The sequence below is a fragment of the Balaenoptera musculus genome, chromosome 8 (genome assembly GCF_009873245.2).
Source record: "Balaenoptera musculus isolate JJ_BM4_2016_0621 chromosome 8, mBalMus1.pri.v3, whole genome shotgun sequence".
Taxonomy (NCBI): domain Eukaryota; kingdom Metazoa; phylum Chordata; class Mammalia; order Artiodactyla; family Balaenopteridae; genus Balaenoptera; species Balaenoptera musculus.
In genome coordinates, this window is record NC_045792.1 from 107,586,653 (window position 1) to 107,609,149 (window position 22,497).

Below are 22,497 nucleotides of genomic sequence, written 5' to 3' on the forward strand. Positions count from 1 at the left end.
TAATGATGATGAGCACAGCTCACGGTACATCAAGGCCCGTCAGAGTGAGACAGGCGGGGACCCGGGACCCTTGGCTGCAGTGCTGCCGTGCTTGCACCTGGACAAACGTCTCCTCCGGCTACAAAATACAAAGAAACTATAAGGGACTAAAAATAACTGCATGCGTGTGCAATTGGGGCATATTCTGGACAACAAGATACAAACAGACCAAAAAGCCCAACTGCCGCTTCTGAAGAGCCTGGAGCAAAAGCAGGGTCCTGCGCATGCCCCCTGCACAGAACACCACCAAGGGGGAGGGCAGACCACCTAAGCCACGCCTCCAGCCCGACCCCTGGACACACCCCTACCCGCCCCCCTTATAAAGAACCAGCTTGCCTCCCATCTCCGCAAGTGAGCAAGCAAGGGAAGCTGTTACTTGTTTTCGCTCCCCCCTGCTACAGCAGGGGGCCCAGTAAAGCCTTGCTTGAATTTCTTGTCTGGCCTCTGATGAACTTCTGTTGATTAAGGAGGCCAAGAACCCTGGTCGGTAACAACAGTCTCGACTTTATGTAAATGATCTCATTTAATGCTCAAGGCCACTGGAGAGGTGTTATTACCCCATTTTCAGGATGAGAAAACTGAGGCCCAGAGAGGTCAGCTGGCTCACCCAAGGACACACAGCAGTCACGTGGCAGAGCTCAGGCACCACCTACTTGGAGGACACACAAGCATGCGCCAAGGGTCGTCCAAACACTCCCCAAAGCTGCAAAGATTCTGGGGCAAGAGCAGAGAGGTAAAACAACTGCAGCCCTGCCCCATCCTGGCCAGCGCTATACTCCCCATCTGGCCAGAATCCTCCGGGCCAAACACCCCTGACTATGGCCTTGAAGACAGATGCTCTGGAACACTGCACACACTCATCCCCGCCAGGACAAAGGCACCGCCCAGGTTCACAGGCACATTTGAGAAGCTGACCCCGCCTTCATCCTCCTCCCCACTCCCAGAGGTAGGGGGAGGGGGTTATCCAAACTGAGTTACAGGGGCAGATTTCGTAGTAAGTGGTCAGTAAAGGCCACTGGGCACCAGGATGGACAGACACACGGGGAGAGAAGCTGGACAAAATCCTCACATCCCTCCAGCTCTGAGACTGGCCTGGTCAGAGCACAAAGGCACCTGCTGGGCTCAAAACCCCAGTCAATGCACCTCTCTGGGCCTCAGTTTCCCCTTCTGTAAAATGGACATAAAAATACTTCCTCCCAGGGATGGGTTGTGAAGATGCCACGAGACCACAGGCATGAAAGTGCCTGGCACCGGTAGGCAATGAAACGTATTCTGACAAAGTCTGGCAATGAAATGCAAATAATAATAACAATTAATCAAGCTACCCACAAAGATATAGGTAACTATTATTTTATTTTTCTTATTTTATCTTATTTTATTTTATGTGATGGCATTGTTAATAGGAAATATTTAACAGGAGTTTATTTATTATGATGTAATTAAGTAAGCCTGGTAAAGAAATCATTTTCTCACAACATGGGGCCTCATGGAGCTGGCTGGACGGTCTGTTACCTCGGAGGTATTTCCTGTCTTCTGGGAAAGCACCAACCCCACCACAGGCCACTGACCCCACAGCCAAGCACATGTTACATTCTGCTGGGGAATCTGCCGGGTGTCACAGGTGACTGCACAACCCGACAGCCTTAGGACCACGTGGACACCCCAGCGGGGACCAGAAAACTGCCCATATTGTCTAGGGGCAGCAATGAATGTTCAATAATAATAATATTATGCCCAGACACCTCCAGTAAGAATCCAGCTTTTTTGGAGAATAAACCCCAGAAGCTATTTCACTGGGCCTGGTCTGGGTAGAGAGTCTACACCAACCCACAGTGGCCTCGGGGTTTGGGGGAAGCTGCCCGGCCCTGGGGACCTGGGGTCCAGCAGGAAACCTACTGGGACCTGGCCAGGTCCCTTCTCCTTCCTGAGGCCCAGTGTTCTCCCAAAAGCTGGACCTGGGTCCCCCAGCACGAACATTCTAGAACCCGGATCAATCCTAAATTAGCTCTGGGGTCCCCTCCCACCCCAGTCTCTCTGAGAGGTGGGCCTGAGCTCCACCCTGGGGTAGAAGGCTGAGATGATAGAGAGGTTCTCTCCTCTCTCCCTTTTCCTCCAGTGAAGATTCTTGGCTGCTAAACCCAGGAAGCACGTCTGCAGGAAGGGGGTTCCATCTGAGAACAAGACAGTGGGGCGACAATGCAGAAGCAGGAGGGACTGGGGGGGGGGTACAGGGGACAAGAAATAAGGAAGCCGATCCCAGCCCCCAGTATTATTACCCCATTTTCAGGATGAGAAAACTGAGGCCCAGAGAGGTCAGCTGGCTCGCCCAAGGACACACAGCAGTCACGTGGCAGAGCTCAGGCACCACCTACTTGGAGGACACACAAGCATGCACCAAGGGTCGTCCAAACACTCCCCAAAGCTGCAAAGATTCTGGGGCAAGGGCTGCTACAAACCCCTGCTGGCAGCAATAGAATTCAAGCCACAAATGTAATTTTCAATTTCCTAGTAGCCACGTTTCAAACAAGAAAAGAAAAACCCAGTTGAAATGAACACTTATAATATATTTTATGGAACCCAATACACACAGAATAGTGTCCCTTCAACTTGTGGCACTAGCCGCGTTTCAAGGGCTCGACAGCCACCTGTGGCTAGTGCCACCACATTGAATGGACAGAAGTGCTCGGTGGTGGCCTGGGTCCCTTGTCAAGGAAGCATCTGTCAGGTCGCTGAAGATAAGACACCGGCTCAGCGCTTTGGCGTCACCTTGGTCTGGCTGAGCCCCTGGGTCCGGCATGTCTGAGCCTGACCCGCCCTGCCACGTGCTGGTGGGGAGCCCTGAGCTGACCCATCCCTCTGAACTGGCTCCTTTTCTCAACCACAGAATGGAATAATTTGCAACGTGGCTGTTTGCGGTCTAAAGGAGATCATACTGCCAAGTCTCAAAGCTCCTTTGAAAGGGATTGTAAACACACATGGTGGACTTAGAGCCAGATCGATAGAAAACCAATCCCCAGATGAGCTTGGGAGCTGGGTCTGTGACAGAGGGGGAGGGGCAAAGCCAGCAGGGGCGGGGGCAGGTCCTCCTGTGCTGAAAAAGACAAATCAGATCCCGGCCTGACACAAGGGCCAACTCCTGATGGCATAAAAATAATAAGCGAATATAAAGCAAGCCATTAAAGTTATTAGAAGAGAATACAGGAGAACGTCTCATGACAACAGGGTAGGGATGACTCGGAACAGAGAAACCCTGAGACACCGGAAGGCACCAGGTAGTGAATGAGTGAGGTCTTGCAGAAGGGCATCCCCTCCCTGCTTCTCTCTCTGCCCCGACACCTTCCTCGGTCCTGCCCGAGACCTGGATGAACCCACAAAGGTGAGACCCAGTTCCCAGGTCTTTCCTCCTTGGGAGATGGGAACACAGGATATGGGAGGAATCGTGCTCCAACATACGGAGTCATTCCTGCTTTGTGGAGAGATTCAAGAAGAAAGATGGGCTTCTTTCTATGGGAAAGCAGCCTGGGTGAGGCGAGTGGGTGGGAGAGGTTCAGCTCTGCAATCCCAAGACCAGATGGGCCTTGGGCTGGTCACCGCTTCAAAACGTGCTTTCTGAAAGGAGGGGCTTGAATACCCACATTCATGGCAGCAGCATTCACGACAGCCAAAAGGTGGAGGCAACCGAGTGTCCACGGACAGATAAAAAGATACACAAAGTGTGGTCCATCCGCACAATGGAAGATTACTGAGCCTTAAAAAGGAACGAAATTCAGACACAGGCTACAACATGGATGAAACTTGAGGACATGATGTTCAGTGAAATAAGCCAGACACGAAAGGATAAATAATGTGTGATTTCATTCACACGAGGACCTACAGTCATCAAATTCATAGAGACAGACAGTAGGATGGTGGGGCCCGGGGCTGGGGGAGGGGGATGGGGAGTCAGTGCCGAATGGGATGGGGCAGAGCGTCAGTTTGGAAAGATGGAAAGTTCTAGAGATGGATGGAGGTGAGGGTTGCATAGCAATGGAATGTGTAATGCCACTAAGCTGTACAATTAAAGTGGTTAAGATGGTAAATTGCATGTTATATATATCTTAGCACAACTTAAAAAAATGTTAAGTGCGAATAAGTGTTTTCACATCAATTTCCATCAAATTCTTCACTTCTCATTTACTACTTCCCTCCCCTCCTTCAAGTCTTTGCTCAAGTGCCAGCTTCTCAGGGAGGCCCACCCTGGCCACCCCTCCCCCCCAGCCCCCTAACCAAGCTCTCCTTCCCTCCTGGACCACAGAAGGAAGGAAATAACAAAAGTGAGGGTGAAAATTAATGAAAAAGAACATAGAAAAATAGAGAAAAATCAATGAGACCATAAGTTGGTTCTCTAAAAAGGTCAATAAAATTGACAAACTTTTCACTGGAATGATCAGGAAAAAAAAGGGGTAAATACTCAAATCACCAAACTCAGAAATGAAGGGGAGACACTTAGCAGCCTCACAGGAACAAAAGAGAGGATGAGGAAATGCTATGAACAACTGCGTGACAATAGATTAGATGGTTTGAGGAAATAGATTTCAGTGAGATGCAAACCAACCACCGTGATTCAAGAAGAAACAGAAGATCTGGACATACCCAGACCAAGTAGGGAGCGAGTTAACAAATTCAAAACTTCACAGAAAGACAATCTCAGGCCCAGGGGGCCTCACTGGTGAATTCTACCAAACATTTAAAGAAGAATTAGTATCTCAGAAAGATACATGCACCCCTACGTTCATAGCAGCACTATTCACAATAGCCAGGATATGGATGAGCACCTACATGTCCATCGACGGATGAATGGATAAAGAAGATGTGGTACGTATATACAATGGAATACTACTCAGCCATGAAAAAGAATGAAATAATGCCATTTGCGTTTGGCATGGACCTAGAGATGATCATACTAAGTGAAGTAAGTCAGACAAATACCATATGATATCACTTATATGTGGAATCCAAAATATGACACAAATGAACTTATCTACGAAACAGAAACAGACTCACAGACATAGAGAACAGACTTGTGGTTGCCAAGGGGGAGGAGGGGTGGGGGAAGGGATGGATTGGGAGTTTGGGGTTAGCAGATGTAAACTATTATGTACAGAATGGATAAACAACAAGGTCCTACTGTATGGCACAAGGAACTATATTCAATATCCTGTGATAAACTCTAATGGAAAAGAATATTTAAAAAGAAGAATGTATGTATATGGATAACTGAATCACTTTGCTGTATGGTAGAAATTAAAACAACATTGTAAATCAACTATACTTCAATTTAAAAAAGAATTAATATGAATTCATCACAAACTTTTCCAAAAAATAGAACACTTCCCAACAATTTTTTGAGGCCGATATTACCAAGATACCATCCCAAGAAAACTACAGACCCATAGCTCTTATGCACATACACACAAAAAGCTCAGCAAAATACTAGAAAACTGAATCCAGCAGCATATAAAAGGGATTATAAACCATGACTATGTGGGATTTATCCCAAGAATGCAAAATTGGCTTCACATCGAAAAATCATTTAATGTAAGACACCGAATTAATAGAATAAAGGACCAAAAGCAGCTTATCATCTCAAGAGATGCAGAAAAAGCACTTGACAAAATCCAGCAGCCCTTCAAGATATAAACACTCAACAAAGAAAACATGAGAACTTCTTGAACCTGATAAAGGGCAGCCGCAAGAAACCCACCGCTAACATCACAACTAATGGTGAACGGCTGGATGCTTCCCCCAAGATCAGGAACCAGACACGGATGCACTTTCTCACCATTTCTATTCAACGTTGTACTGACGGTTCTAGCCAGGGCAATTAGGCACGAAACAGAAGCATCCAGATTGGAAAGGAAGAAGTATGGAAAGTTCTCTCCTCCCTCCCGGTGGCTGCCCTGGTCCCCCCACCCCACCTCTGTCCACCGGTCCCTCTGCATGTGGACCCCCTCCCCGGTAGCAGAAAACAGCCTTCTTGCTTTACAATGTTGCCATGGCTCCCCAACTGTCACTGCCACACTATTTAGCTTCTGGTGACATCACACATACAAGTTACACCCCTAAGAGCAAAGTGCCAGCTGTGGATCAAACCAGCTCCTGCTTGGCTGAGCCCACATCCCACCACCCTAGACTCTGCCACCAGCGGGCCTGTCCCATGGGGTGGGGACCACCTGATGACCTTCTGGGGTCCCCAACTAAACTTCACAGATGCATCCTGAATGATAAGAAAAGGGACATGTGTTAGAAACATCCACCCGACTACAGGGCAAAGCCAGCTTTCAGACCCACACCCTGTCCCTGTTGCCAGTCCCATGCTTCTTCAGGTAGTTCTCAATGTATGATCCAGGGAACCCTGGGGGGGTTCCCCAAAGCCCTTTGAGGGGGTCTATGAAGTCAAACCATTTTCATAATAACACTAAGACGTTAGTTGTTATTTCACTCTCACACTCTCCCAAGTGTACTTCAGAGTTTTCCAGAAGCTACACAACATGTGATGTTGCAACAGACTAAATGCAGAAGCAGATACAAAAATCCAGCCATCTTCTGTTAAACCAGACAGTAAAGAGATTTTGCAAAAATGTAAATTGCCACACTCTTCATTTTTTCTTGTTTTGAAAAATAGCTATTTTTCATAAAAATATTTTATTTACAATAACACATGTAGGTTTAGTATTGTCATTTTTAAATGCATTACTAACTAATAATGTTTAAATTCTCTTTTTAAATTTCTAACAGGATAAATATCAGGAGATACAACGCACATAAACAAAAAGCTCTCTGGGGTCCTTAAAAACTCTTCAAAGAGGGGACTGGGGTCCTTAGACCAAAAGTTTGAGAAGCCCTGTGCTACCCCGGCCCACTCGTCCTGAAAGGAGCAGAAAGGTCAGCTTGGGCTTCACCCCTGAGATGACACAGAGGAGGGGACAGGACACGTCCCTAATTCTGCACCTTGGAGTGCACGGCTGCCTGGCATAGGGTCCTGGCAGTCAGGTCAGCTCCCTCTGCCTTGGTTTCCTCCCCGGAGAACAAGCACGAGGATACTAGTGCCCATCTCTCGGGTCTGCGGTGGGGATGGAGTGCGTCTGCACGTGGAGCCTGGCACAGCTCACACACTCGCTGTTACCCTGATTTTCACAATGTAAAGTCATCGAGATGGTCCACCGAGGGAGAGAGACGGACGGAAGGACAACTCTGGGAGCCCGTTCAGCCCCACAGTGACAGTGACAGTCCTGGGTCCCCCAATACATCCCTGACCCTGGTCCGAGTGGGTGTCCCTCCCCCACGACCCAAAGAGCCTCACCAGAAAGAGAAACAGATCAAGAGGCAGAGCAGAATCCTGCAGACTCAGCAAAGACACCCCCGCTGTCCCTCACCGGCCTGGGACATCCCCAGAAGGGACCCCGAAGAATCAAAACACACCAACACCAGGCGGCCTAATCCCACGTATTTCTGGACCATTTCACTGCAGGAAAGCCAAGAAGCCTTGAAACTCTTGGGAACCAAGAGTGTGCCATTCACCACCCCGTGTTTGGAGAATCATTAAGCTCACACGCCAGGCTCGCCACGACCGTCTTCAGGAATTCCACCCCCAGCTTTAACCGCAGCTGATTTTTTCCCCACCCTCCCGTCCCAGCGCGCCAGCTTTGTAAACATCCCAGCGGTAATCTTGGTGGATGTAAATTCACGTGCCACCTGCCGCAAACCGACATCCCGGATGTGGGTGGCAGGGAGTGGCCAGGCCTGAGTGCAGCTACCGGGCTGGCCCGGGTCTGAACCCTCAGGGTGAGGCCAAGAAAGAACAGGCCGGTGGCCTGACTGGTTTCGTGACTTCTGGAAGCTGAATACACATGTGGGAGGGAAAGTCTGGAACCACTGATGCTGTCCAGATCCAAGGAGAGGGCTACTCCTAACCGGTGCCCCTCCGGAACCCTGGGATACAGAGAAACGAGACCTGGTCCTTTCCCGGGGACCTGCTTGCCTGGTGATGGTGGCTACAGGCAAATCCCTATCGTTTGCCACACCCCGCCCCGGATGATGGGGGGTGGTCAGGAAAAATCCCAGACAGGAGCTGCCGTGCCATGTGCTTTTCGGGGTGCAATCAAGCGGGCAGAAGTGCCTCCTCCACCCCCCACCCAGCCTTCCTCGCCCCCGGGGCAGGGATCCCAGGCTGAATTTTCAGGAAGGTTCAAAGGCTCATTTCCCTCCTCCAGGCCGGCCTTCAGCTCTGCTCAGGATGTGTGACCCTCTCCTTGTGCCCCAAGCCTCCTGGGACCCACTCTGGCAGGACACAGACCCCACTGCTCCGTCCTGCCCTTTCTCAGGCTCCAGCCACACCATGGGCCCATCAGAGCCTCTGGGAAAGGGTCCTGGCGGTCCAGGCTCCTGGCCAGGATGATGGGCCCCGTTTCTCATTTCTCCTGTGCAACCCTGGGAGGAACCCTGAGTGTTGACAGTCTGGGGCAGGACACCCCCATCCACAGGGCCTGGCCCATGTGGCCCAACCTGTGTCACTCTGTCACCTAGGTGTCACCCCTGTCCCCAGGGGGGAAATCACCTGCCGGAACCCTGAGGGCGGGGCTGAGTTCTTGCCCATTTCCCTCTCCTCCCCTGCAGGGGGCTCCAAACTGGGGTGTGTGGACCCTTTCCAAGGGGTCCAGTCTAAAGGGAATCAGTCTTTTCTGAAATAGCTCAGTCACAGAGAGGCCTGGGGTTCCCCTCTTCCCAGCAGCCCCTCCCATCTTTTACCTTTGAAAGGCCTTCCAGCCTCCTCTGAATCTTGGGGGGAGGGGACTCCCGGATACCAAACAAAGGGGGAACTTCACCTAAAGCTTTAATTTAAATACCAAAAACACCCACCGCCTGATCGGTGAGAGAGGCAGTTCCAGGAACATTTTCCTTTTTCCATTTCTAAAAATCTGTAATGTATTTATAGTGTTTGATCACAGGGCTTTCTCAATCCAGAAGTGACTTTTTAAAAAATACTTAGTGACTTGAGGTTACAGAAAATTTTAAAAATCAATGTATGCATTATTTTCCTTGCAGAGAAATATGCTCGATCGATTTAATAAAAGACCCACAAGCATAAAAGTCTATTACATCAGGATAACACTCCTCGGGGAAGTGGGGCTATAAATCCAAGAAAGGAAAAGAGCAAACAACATCCCCTAAAGGCCCTCCAGGTATCTGTCGAGGAAAGGTGGGTGTCAAGTCACACCTTAGGCCGCAGTGGATACGGTTAAAGTTAGGGAACAGTTACTTTTCAAATGTCAATATTTACCTCACAGACCACGCTCTACATCCTCGGCAAATATTTAAACCTACGAAGCACAACTTTAAAGGCTGACTTGAAAGTGCCTGGGAAGTCTAGGGAAATGGTTCATGGAAGGATCTGGGGTGGGTATAAAGTAATTCAGGGTGCAATTCTCTCAGCTTTGCTGGGTATCTGCACTTTTCATACAAAAATGCTGCAGGAAACGTGAGAGGACATACAGTGTTTTTAAAACAACGTTAAGGGAGTCGAGAGGCAAAAAAAATTTGTTTGGAAGAAACCTGTCCCAGCAAGGTAGAGCCACTGTGGGTGTGCAATGATTATCCACCTGATGGAGGCCTCCAGGTGTGCCTCCTAAATCAGGTCTCTTTAATTGAAGCAGCAGCTCAGGACTCCGGCCAACCATCTTCCTCAAAGTGCGTTCCTAGAACCCCTGACAGTGGGACCCTCTGGGGAGCTCCAGGCCTGCTTCTTGGGCCTCACACAGAATTTCTGTGGGGTGGGCCAGAAGCCCCTCACCGAGAGGCCCATTAGGCCCATCGTATGAAATCTGTGGCTTTGGCCTTTTCAGGAAGGACTATTGTCCTGCGTGTGCAGTGCTAGCATTTGTTTGGGATTGCAAATAACTGGGTTTGGGGAGAGAAAAGGAGCCCTACTTAACTTCTTGGCAGTTAACACTTAATGCTTTGGGTCTCTATTTGGCAGGGAGAGTTGGTAAAGGGAGTAGTACTACACTACTTTTGGAAGATAAGCCTGGACAGTTTGAAAATGCTAAGTTTGGGCACATTATTTAACCCTGGACCTGCACCCTAGAAACCAGCAGAGCAATAAAATGTTCTGTTGCCCAGGTGCCCATTGACATTTAGAAGGAACTCCAGAAGACACTTGAGTGTGGGCAGGTCTGTGAAGACAGCACAGTGTTGTGACCTGGGGGGGCCCAGAGACCCTTTCAGTTTTCCTATGAGGTGAGGACTTGTCATAATGACACTAAGATATCGGCTTATCTTCCCCATTCTCAAGTAAACCTGGATTTTCTAATGAATGGAAAGCAGATGCCCATGAGAATCTAGATGTCTTAATAGAGAGATCCATGTCAGTTTCTAATGCATTCATGAATTATAATAAAGGTGACTGTATACATAAGAAAAAAACAAGAAAGGAAGGAAGGAAGGGAGGGAGGGAGGGGAGAAGGAAGGAAGGAGGGAGGGAGGGGGAGAGAGAGAGGGAGGAAGGGAGGGAGAAAAAGAGAGAGAAAAAGAGAAAGAAAGAGAAAGAGAGAAAAGAAAGAAAGAAAGAGAGAGAAAGAAAGAAAGAAAGAAGAAAGAAAGAAAGAAAGAAAGAAAGAAAGAAAGAAAGAAAGAAAGAAAGAAAGAAAGAAAGAAAGAAAGAAAAGAAAAGAAAGACAGAAAGAAGGAAGGAAGGGAGGAAGGAAGGAAGAAAAAGAAATCTGCAGCTTTGACATTTGGAGCTTGTGGCTTCATTCCATCCTGAAAGTCAAGGAGAGGACTCCGAAAACCTCACAAGGACAATCTTCAAACCCTGTCCCGCCCCTTCCTGCATTGGCTTCCTGCAGCCAATCACCGGGGGCCCTGCAGCCGCCCACTAACTCCCAGCAGCCCTGAAGGCTTCTGCTGCCTACCCCCCTTCCCCCCAACCCCCCGAAGTGACACATGCCTCAGCTGGCGCATCCCCGGGGCGTAACCATCAAGCCCGACACAGCTCACAATCCGGAGCCCTGGGCAGCCTCTGGGATCTGCCCCAGTATTGGGCGTGGGCTCCCCTCTCCCTTCCGTTAAAACTGCAAACCCCTTGAGTGGTGGGAAGGCCTGTGCTAGATGCATCCTTGGCCCCCAAAGACCCATCTCAGAACAACCACTGGAGCCAATGACATTAACATTTTTAGCCCCTTCAAAGCATTTCTTGAATCAGCTTTCAAAGAAAAAAAAAAAAAAAGGCCTATCACATCAAGAAGTGTGATCAGAAACTCTGGTTTTCACTTTCTGGCTACAGTTTTTTTTCTCACACCACAGTAACAAGAAAACTCATCTTCTAACCAGATGAATTCTCCCACTGGGTGACGCGTGCAGTGTGCCGGCTTAAGGGCTGGGCTCTCCCAAGCTACCTGGGTGCGGACCCCAGCTCACCGTGCACTAGGTGTGTGGTCTGGGGCCAGTGGCTCCACTGCTGCGAGCTTCAGGCTCCTGATGTGTAAATTGGGAATAATAACCAATCGCACCTCTCTCCTTCCGGAGTTTTGAGAGACTTGGATGCGGTCGTCTATAGCAAGAGTGCAGCGCCAGGCCGGGCAGAAGGTGAGAACCTGCCAGAACAAGAACCAGACCATTCCCGCCAGGTCCCAGGGCAATGCAGGCAAAGACACGGTCAGACACCCCAGGCCTCATCCAGGTGTTTTTAGACACCCCCCATCCCCTTCCTTTCCCAGACTGGGTTGGGAATGCTCTCCGTGCCCTACAGCACCCAACGGTCACCTCCATCACAGCTCGTGTCCCACCGTGCACTAACTGTCCAATCCCCCTCTTCTCCCCTCTGGCGTGGAACCTCCCGTGGTGGTCTCCTGTGGCCAGCTTCTGGCCCTCAGGTGATTATTTGTTGACTCGTTTTTTACAATGCGCAGAGAAAATCCGATATAACCTAGCTCACCTCTGAATGAATGGCAGGCCCCTCATTCGGGTGGGCGGGTCAGGTGCAGTGGCCAGGGCACAAGGGTCACCCGGCCCTGCTCCGAGCCCTTCACCCCATCAGTCCCAGGTGAGGGCTAGGGGCTCCCAAGATGAAAAAGACCAGGCCTTTGTTTGGGGTGCTTTCCTCCCCACCCATCCACAAACTACCCCCTCAGTCAAAGCAGAGGATTCAATAAATTTGCCCCAGGGGTTACTTGGATGATCAAAGACCCTAAATGTTCCCTCCCTGGGGCTCAGGACAATGCAAGGCTCCAGGAGAGGCCGTAAATGTACTTTTCTCTTGGTTTTTCTGCCCACGCTCCCCTCCCCCCAGCCCAGGAGTAACTACGGACTCCAGATCCGACAGCCTGCGACCAAGCTGGGCCTTAAGTTGACAAAGCAGGAGCTGGAATCCTGGGGAAACGTGTTCAGCGGTCAGGGTCTGGGATCCACACTGAATTCATCCCCACAATTCCCTTAGCAACTCCCAAACTGAGCCCCACTTTGGAAAAGCCCCCTGTACTCACCCGAGGTGACAAGGACACCAGAACTCTATCATTTAGGACTCCAGGACATATTTAGAAATAAAGCGAGTAAGACAAAGAATTCTTTTTCTAGAAAAATCAGTTCGACTAGTGTTTTCCTGCACATTGGTTAACTCCCGCCACGTTTTTCGTATGTCAAGCTTTTTCTTCCATCCTTTTCCCCAACACCGATGAAATATAAAATGCAATACTATCTCGGAACAACTCCATCTTCCTCCTGGTGGCATTTCTCACATCGGACCCCCTGCCAAACCCTCGACGATCCAGGCTTCTCCTAGATAGGGCCCCCTGCCCCCTGAGGCTTGGACCAAATTGGTGACTCTTAGGTGCCAGCTTGGGGGCCTTGCTCACAACCCCAAGCACTTCAAGAAAAAAAAAAAAAAAATGAAGGAAGGAAAACCTCTGGGAAATTCACCTGAATGTGAACAGGGTTTTCTAAAGCAAATCGTACTTAGAGCCAGGAGGCAAAAAGATTCCCTCCCCAAGCCCACCCCCAAAGGGATCTAATTTGTTCAAAGCAGCCAAGTGCTGTCAACAGTGCCCACTGGGAACCACCTTTATAGGCAAAATCACTTTATTGGTAAAGGGCTCCTTTTGATTCTTGAAGAATTCCAGCCGCTTCCACTGGGGCCCAAAGAAGCACCAGCTTTCCACCCAATTCTTTCTTCTTGGAAAAGCAGAAATTCCTCAGCATAATAATGGAACCCGCTTCCTTTACAACACTGCACTCCAGGAGTTTTACATCCAGACACTTGTAAAGCAGCCTAATTCTTATGAAGACAAGGGTCTCCCTCTGGCCTCCTTAAGGACACCGTGACTTTCTGGGCAAAAATCTACGCTACCGTTTATTACCCCCTCTTCGGGCAGCCACATCCACCTTTGCCCCCCTTAATCACTGCCGAACCCCCAGTGGGCACAAAGCTCCAGGCAGACAGATGTTCAACCCCTTTATCAAAAGGCAGCCTTGTTATCGCGGACAACTGGTTTGAAAACTCGGGTCTCCAAAAGCAGCCGCCTCCAGGGCCTCTCCTGGGCGTCCCGAAACCCCCAGGCGCGGAATCGGTGGTCACTAATTATTATTTAACGCGGACAGCGCGGCACTTGCATGGAGGCTGAACCCAGCGCCCACGTGCTCTCCCTGCGGCCGGGTCAGCAAAGCCGAGGGACAAGTCCCAGGTAGAGATCAAGGCGCCCTCAACGGAGGACTTCCGAAATTACCTCTCTGATTCTTGGAGCTTAATTTAATTAGCGGATTGACCTCATTAACGTTCGAACTTGAGTTTCAAAAAAAAGAGGTCACGAAACTATCCAATTTACCATCTCGAACTTCCACGCGGAAACCACTTTATTTTCGGAAGGCCTCTAAGGACTCCCGGGACCGTGCCCACAGCTGCCGGCCACGGGGCCCGCAGGTACCGCGGCCTGAGTTCCCACCTGGGGGCCCAAGCGCCTTCTCAGATCCGGCCGCCCGGGGTCGATTTAAAAGCTCCGCCTGAAAGCCCACTGTCACCAGCAGAGGCCTCGCCCCCTTCGGACGCCCCCAGCCCCACGGAAACACTGACCACGCCCGCGCGCCCGCCCTCCCATCCCGTGCAGTGTCTGCGCGCAAACCCGCGGGAGGCACGCCGCTGGCCCGCACCCTCCAAACACCGGCGGCGAGGTCATCCGGCCCCGGCAGCAAGATCCACCCCTAACCCCGCACCCTCCGAACCCGGGCAGCGAGGCCCTCCGCGGGGATCGCACCTGCGCGCACAATCCAGCTGCCCCGGCTCCGGCGGCGAGCGCGCGGTTGGTGTCTCCAGGCGCCCCCGGCGCCCGGACACCCAGCGGAGGCGCCGGAGCCGCGGGCTGCGCAGGCGGAGCGATGCCCGGGCGAAAGTTGCCAGGGAAACTTGATCAACTCGAGCCCGCCGGTGCCAGCCTCCTGCATAATTCACGGGCGGCGGCGGCGGCGAGGCGAGGCGGGGGCCGCTCACCCGCACCAGTCGGGCCCCCCACCCCGGCTGGGGCGCGCGGCGGGCAGAGGCCGGGCACCTGGCGGGGGCTCTGCTCGGCCCCGGGGACCCGGGGATCCACTCGCGACCCCCGGGCCTGCGCCAGGTGCACCGGCCCCGGCCTCGCCGAGCCCGCTGCTCCAGCCGCGCGCACCTGGATGGGGGCTCTGGGCGCCGGTGCGGGGCGGGGGGAGCCGACGCAGGGTCTCCGGGGACATGGCGACCGCGGCGCCTGTCCCCGCCCCCGCGCGCCCCCTGGCGGCCCCGTGCCAGTTCCACCGCCGGGCATGCGGGCCCAGGTACCCGGGCCAGCGGGCGGCGACCTAGGGCAAGGAGATCCCAGGCAGGGGGCGGAGTAGGTCCACCTGCGTTACCTCAAGGGAAGGCGCTGGAGGTGAGAGGGTTCATGCGCGCGGGGGACAAAGGCGGTGCTCCTGCGCTCTGCCCCCAGGCCGCTTCCAAAGAATTTTAAACCGACCCCTAGTCCTGAAGGAAGACGGCGGGGCGCGGGGGTCTCTACAGAGAAGCGACCCCACCAGGACGCGAAGAACCCTTTCCCCAACCCCACATCCTCAGCCTCTATGCGCCCGGGACTGCGCGGACCCGCTGACTCCTGGAATCCAGACGCACCCAAAACGCAGCCGGTGAGGCCACCTCCTGTCCTTCCCGGCCGCATGGGGTGCCCCCGCCACCCCCGCCCCGCACGCGAAGCTCACCGAGCCCCCCGCCGCCGCCTCACCTGGCTCGGGGCGCAGCTCAGAGAGTCCGGGCCGGTCAGAGCCGCCAGGGAAGGGCTGGCGTCCGCGCGCACCTGGCTCGGCCGCGGGGACCCGAGCGACGCCGCGCCCAGCCCGGCCGAAGCGCGGGAGCCGCCGCCGCCGCCGCTCAGGTGTCCGGGTAGGGGGTGGGGACGCCGCGGCCCCGCCCCGCTCTGCAGCCGGGCCGGGGGCTCCCGGCAGGGGCAGCTGGGCCGTCCCTCCCCTCGGCCGGGCGCGGATGGTTGGGACCGGCAAGGCTGGGGGAGGGGTCCCCTTTCCGCCAAAGGGCGCGCGCGGCCGGGGACTCACGTGCGCCCCCCGCCCCGGATCTCCCCGCACCCCGCGGAGGCCGGTCAACCCCTCCCCACCCGGCCCCGGCCGGCTCCCGCCCGCCGAGGCGACCGGCGCGCTGCATGCGGGGTCTGTTGCAGCCGCCCGGGGCCGCGCCGCCCGCCGCCCCGCCCCGCCCCGCCCCGGGCTGCGTGGCTCGCCGGCCACACAACCGGTGAAACCCAGCGGACCTTAAAGTCCCTGAATTTTGCAAAGCCCGGTTCCTTCCGCGCAGCCGGCTCCCGCCCCAGAGTGTTTTATATTCACAGGATTCGGAGATACAGAGGCCGATTGCCCATCTGAAGGTTTGCAGAGCAGATGAAAACTTTGTGCCTGGGTATTGCGCCGCCATCAGCCTCCCGGGCCACCTTGCACCTGGATGGGCGCTTCGTCCAGGGCGTGCAGACGCGTGTCTCGGCCAGCGGCCCTCCCAGCCGGGAAAAGCTTTAGCGAGTGGAGGAATTAAAACCAACCGCTCAGATGAAAACTGAAGTCGAAAAGGCACCCTCCGGAGACGCCCGGAAATCCTGTTGTTATCCAGGACTCCGGGATCGCTAGGTTTGCCAAAACCCAAAGCGGGGCGGGGTGTCCTGAGCCTCAGGCCCCCAGCACCGAGCTGGGACGGTGGCTTTACGCCTCCCAACCTGAGGTTCGAGCAATCGGCTAACAACTTTTCCGAAGAGACCCTGATAATTCACTGGTCACTCCACCTGTCTCTGAGTAAGCTAGGGACGTTTCTGAGTCCTGGGATTTCCAGTATTCTGCAAAGGGGGAGCACTTCCTGCCGCCAAGATGTGCAAGTCTGAAGGGGTGTTGGAGGGGTTGGCAAACACCAGCGTCCAGGCTGTGATGTAGAACAGTGTGCTTCCGGAATAGCAAGCCTTCCACTATGCAAAACCTCAATCCATGTCTCCCCGTGAAGAATATATATATTTATTTCTTTATTTATTTTTTTAAAGTCAGTTTTATAGGACATGCCTGAGAGATTTGCATGGGCCGGTGACTTCAACATACCAAAGGCAAAGTTAAATATTGGCTCTAGGTACTTTTTTTTTTTCTCCTGCTTGCATAATTGTCCCACGTTTCAAAGAAGTCTTTAAAAGCACTTAGATTTAAAAAAAAAAAAAGAAAAGAAAAGAAAAGAAAAAAATGTTGTGTTTGGGGCCTAGTATTTCAGGACACACATGGGGTAAAATACCGTAACTCCTTTAGGACGGCTGCCAGATGCAAACTCCTTTCTCTCCTCTGCTCCCTTAAGCATGAGATTTAATAAAATATTTGTTGAATGAATAAAGGAGGCAATCAATCAAATAATAATAATCCTTCAAACAGGAAGAATGAAGCCCAGGCAGGATCTTGCAGGCATAACTTCTTTGGCCTGGAAGCAGGGAATCCTGCTGAGGGGGAGGGGGGGGGGTTGGCCAGCAGAATGTTCTGATGCTCTTTGGGTTTGTCAGTGGCGGCTCTTCTGGGAAGTGGCTTATAGGGAGTGAGGGGGGTGGGGGAGGGCTTTCTTCCACGAGTCCCCCCATGACCCCAAATAAAACGTGTTATCCAGGGAATACCCTGGCGGTCCAGTGGTTAGGATTCCACACTGTCACTGCCGAGGGCCCAGGTTCAAACCCTGGTCGGAGAACTAAGGCCCCAGAAGCCGCATGGCGAAGCCCCCCCCGCAAAAGAAAAGTTATCTGAAGTGGCGTGTTTGTCACTACTATATTTAAAATAGATAACCAACAAGGACCTACTGCATAGCACAGGGAACTCTGCTAAATATTCTGTAATAATCTAAATAGGAAAAGATTTTGAAAAAGAATAGATACACGTATATGTAGAACTAAATCACTTTGCTGTACACCTGAAACTAACACAACTTTGTTAATCAACTATACTCCAATACAAAATAAAAATTAAAAAAATATAATAAAGTGGTTTGTTTGCCCTACAACTCCAGTTCAAGTCCCTAAGATATCATCCCCCTCCAACCAGATTCCCACCCCCCAGACTCTCTTGCTCGGATTTCTAGAACCATCCTGCAGATAGCAGAGGAAGCAGCTGGCCAGAATGCAACCAGGGACACATTACTGCTGTTCTCACAGAGGGCTCCAATGCCAAAGCCCTTCTGCTGTGTTCAAGAAACACTTCCCTGGGGACCCAGGCCTCTGCCAGCCCCTCCACCCAACTGGACGCCCCTCGGCTACCCGCTCCGGTCCCTCTGATCTGTTTGTTGCTCAACAACAGGGCTCTGTGTGAGCCGCATCTTTTGGCATTTTAAGGACAGTATCCTGCTTTCGTCCCAGTTTCTCCGTGTCCATTTCGGTATCCAGTTCAGCCTTGTACGGATTGGGCAACGTCTTTCCAGTCTTCAAAAACCTCTTGTGAAAAGGCTGGGGATCCAAAAACACTGCAGCGGTGCCTTGACTCACTCCTTGATGCCCTGAGAACATGTTTCAGGGTAGGGGGCACCCTCAGCCCCTGACAGCCCGTGCCTGCCAGCGTTTTGCACCTTCGGGCATCCCTGTGCATTGCTCGTTTGAAGCGATCTTCTTCCTGGTGCACCCGGAGCAGTCGCGTCACAGAGCACCATAACTCCATCTCAGTTTAGGAAAAGGGAAATCATCCTTTTTGCTTCTCGCTGTCAGAACTGCCTGTTTTGGCTTCTGTAAGCTGCCTTTACCTGGACGCACCCCACCCCCCAACATGTCTGATGATGTGTGAATGAGCTAGCAGCAAGATGTAACACTTTCCATCTCTGAGCCTTTCTTTTTCCTTGTAAAACCTGAAGCATTCGACCATCAGTCACAATATTTCTGGGTTGCCACCCTGAGCACAGGGCACGCCAGGATTTCCCAGAAAGAGTAACTGCTTTACAGAGAAGTAGAAACTGGGGCATCGTACCGTGAAGGGATGCGAACGTAACCAGGTCCTCTGTCCTGGGAAAAACATTATAAATATTTTGTGGCTTTGATTAACCCACATGCTCGTTGCATTCAGCGGTAGGCTTGGTCTGTCCCTCCCGAGGAGAAGGTCCAGGGGTTTGGGATGCTGGAGGCCAGCATCCTTCTTCAGAGAAGGGTTCTTAGGCTACCCAGATGGGAAGGACCTAGCCCAACCCTTCAGTTTACACGTGGGAAACTGGGCAGCAAGGATATATGGGACTCACCCAGGGACATGTGGTCAGAGCCAGGTAAAGTCAGGTGTGCACAGGGGAAGCCTGATAAAGGCAGGAAAAGGTAGGTGCTCCAGCCAGCAAGTTTGCCCCATCCCCCCATCCCTGCCAGACTCCCCCACGCTCCTGCAATGTTTTCTACGTGTTTTCCACTGTAGCAAGAGATCCACTTCCCTCATGTTCCCCTGCACATCAAATATTGACCCATACACTCATTTATTTGTAATTTCATGACAATTTCTAGCTCAGTTCCATAACCTGACACTATAAATATTCCCAGATCTCGCAAATCCCTCAACTCCTCTGCCAGCGTGCCTCCCATGTAGCCCTCTGTATCTTAACAGGGAGTTTTATTACTCTCCTTTAATTTTCCACGAAGTTATTTTCCATGGACTTGTTTTGAAAAGCCCCCTGGGACTGATATCTGAACAGAGAGTCGGGGCTGCTCACACAGGGAGCGCCGAGGGAGCCGAAGGAGAGCTGGCTTCTCCTGGAATCTGTGTTGGTAGGTGGGGCTGGTCAGAATCTCTCCCTGCTTGACTGGCAGATGGGGCAGCAGCGGGCAGGAGGACAGGCCGGCAGAGGGGCCGAGGCTTTCCCCGTAAGGCGGCCCCCAGGCCAGCGTCTTTCTGCTTTCTGCTCTAGGACATCTGCCAGCCCCCTGCGGGTGCCAGAGTAGCCTGAAGACTGCGGGAGTTATGGCCCCAGGGGCAGCTCTCAGCCATCCTGGAAGCAGCCTGGGAGACTGGAGGTGGAGATGCTCTGCTCCCACCCCAGCAAGTGAACAGTCCTGCTGGGGGAAGTTCTGAGGCCTCTAGGAGGTGCCATTGGTGGCCCCCATGCTTATGGCACAGACCTCAACAAAACCCCTTTGTTGGGGGGTTTCCTCCTCTGTGTCTCCCTTTCCCCACGCCCTCACTCCTGATTCCAGGTACCAACTCTCAAATACAGCATGCCGCAACCGAGTCCTTGTCCCAGGCAAAGCTTTCCGGGGAAACCCCAGATGAAGTAAACACCCTCTGTGATCCGGTGTCGTGTCCATGAAGGTGAAGCCCAAAGGGACAGGCGAGATTGCCCTGGAGGTGACGTGACCTGAGGCCAGAGGAAGTCCCGCTAAGGAGGCCTGGGGGGGCGGGGGGATGGTCAGCTGATGCAAAATAGCAGGAGCCACTGGACGCTATTACAGGAAAATGAAACATATCAGAAAGTCCCCTTGTAACCAGCTCAGAGGCTCTTGGGGTTTGCTTGGCAAGCAGACAAATTAAGCAAAACCTTTTAAATTATCTACAGACAGAATACAGCAGGGCTTTGAAAAAACAACACACCATGACTAAGTGAGGTTTATTCCCATAAAGCTAGAACGTTTCACTATTAGCAAATCTATCAGGAGAAATGTTTGATCAAACAAAACTTCTTAGTAAACAAAAAGGTATTGTTTGAGACTATTTTGATATTGTTCAGTTTTAAATATCAAACCAAAGCCAGCGTGATGTTCAACATGAAACACTAAATCACTCTCATTCGATTCAGGAACAAGATATGGGAGCCTGCTTGGGAGTTCCCTGGCGGTCCAGTGGTTAGGACGTGGCGCTTTCATTGCGGTGTCCCAGGTTCAATCCCTGGTCGGGGAACTAAGATTCCGCAAGCTGCATGGCACAGCCAAAAGAAAAAAAGAAAAAGATATGCGGCCTGCTAACATTACCAGCACTTAGTATTTCTCTAGAAGTGCTAGCCAATGCAATGGAATAAGGAAACGAAATAAGAAATGTATATATTTGAAAAGGGAGGCAAACTTACCATTTAGGGAGGCGCTATGATTTTCTAGATGAAAAAATCTAAGGAAATAAACTGAAAGCTCATGAAAGAGTTTAGTAAGGGGACTGTAGGAAACCAGCAGCTTTTCTATTTACGAACAATAAACAGTTGGAAATAGGAAACAATGACATTCCTGGAATCAACAGAACAAAAGGGAAAAAAGTGCCCGGACAAATATAATGAGAACTTTTGAGACTTGGAAAAAAACCTAAAAATTCTCTTAAGAGAATGAAAAAAGTACAATAAATAAAGGACTGGTATAGGGTTGAGGTTAAGAACAGGAACTGTTAAACCAGACTGCTTGGTCCTGAGTCCCATCTCCACACCTACTAACTGGGTGGACTTAGCTGTGTTTCCTAGCCTCTTTACATATTCTAAATATGTAAAGATTCTTTACAGACTAACTACCTATTTAGAAAGTAATAGAAATCATTAAAAACCCTAATTGAAAAATGGATAAATGACAGAAAAGGACAAGTTATTTTTAAATATTTTTAAAAATGATAAGTCTTTTTAACAAATGATGGTGGAAGAATTGAACATCCATATGGGGAAAAAAATGAACCTCACACCTTATAAAAAATTACCTTGAAATGGATCATAGCTCAATGTAAAAGACAGAACTATACAACTTTTAGCGGAAAAGCTAGGAGAAAATCTTTCCGTCTTTGGTCAGGCAAAGGGTTCTTAGTTATGACAACAAAAGCATGATCCATAAAAGAAAAGAAAATGGATACACCGGACTTCATCACAGTTTAAAATTTTTGCTCTTTGAAAAACACACTATAAAGAGAAGGAAAAACAAGACACAGACTGGGAGAAAATTCTTGCAAATCACAGATCTGCCAAAGGACTTGGATCCAGAATACTCAAAATAAGAGCTCAAAAAACTCAGCAATAATCTGAAACAAGCTGCCCAAGGAAAACATGGGCAAAAGATGAGGGCAACGCCTTCACCGAAGAAGATATTTAGAGGGCAAAAGAGCCCGTGAAAAGATGCTCAATGTCATTCATCATTAGAGAAATGCACATTTAAACTACACACCTATTAGAATGACTAAAAAGAAAAAAGGGCTGAAGACGGGGAGCAGCTGGAACTCTCACACATCGCTGGCGGCTACATAAAAGGGCACAAGCTCTTTGCAAAACAGTTTGGCGGTTCCTCATGAAACTAACCACATACTTAATACATTCGATCCAGGTATTTACCCAAGAGAAATGGAAACTGTTTCTGTATGAATGTTTGTAGCAGCTTCAGTGCTAGCCCTTCACATCTCCAGGTCCCTCACATCCTCCTTCGCCTGCCCTGCCTGCATCCAACGTGCCTCCCCAACCCAGCAGGTACCCGGACCCTGTCCCCCATCACCTGCTGCTGGTTCTGAACCTTCTCCAGCCCTGCCCCTCACCGCCTCGTCACACCTCCGGATGGCTGGGCGGGCTGTACATGGAATTCCTGCCCTGCTTTAAGTCCCACGGGCTCCCACCCCTCCTGGCTCAGCTCCAAGCTCCTCCCGAGGGCCTCAGAGGCCTCGGCCTCCCTTCTCATCCCCTGCGGAGAGTGGCTCACGGTCCCCTCCCTTCAGAGAACCTTGATGGCACACAGATACTTGCTGTCCCTTCACTGGGCTAGAAATCCCAGGCGCGCTTGGCATTTCCCATCCCCAGGGCACCCTTCACGTTCGCAGGGGATGGTGGGAGCCCGGGGCCAGGGGTTGGTTCATAAACTGGCTGCATGCTTGGAGGGCCAGGAGAGACGGAAGAAAGAGGCAGCCGCTCCAGACAGGCAGGTGGAATCAGCAGGAAACTTACATACAGGCTTGTACGCAAGACCAGTAGATCTCCGTGTCTGCCCGCCAAAT

The 22,497-nt window shown here is 51.4% G+C and overlaps 1 protein-coding gene across 4 annotated transcripts in view; it reads right to left on the reverse strand.

Annotated features, from left to right (window-relative positions):
• SHANK2 (SH3 and multiple ankyrin repeat domains 2) overlaps window positions 1–15,428 on the reverse strand; it is a 552,800-nt gene extending 537,372 nt beyond the window's left edge. For 3 of the 4 annotated variants that reach the window (XM_036861481.1, XM_036861480.1, XM_036861477.1), the window contains exon 1: window positions 14,319–14,601. The gene's annotated coding sequence lies outside the window, so the exon portion shown is untranslated. Of the gene's footprint in view, window positions 1–14,318; window positions 14,602–15,308 lie in introns of those variants that run through there. The other variant, XM_036861478.1, reaches the window with a different exon arrangement.
• Between the last annotated feature and the right edge of the window lie 7,069 nt (window positions 15,429–22,497).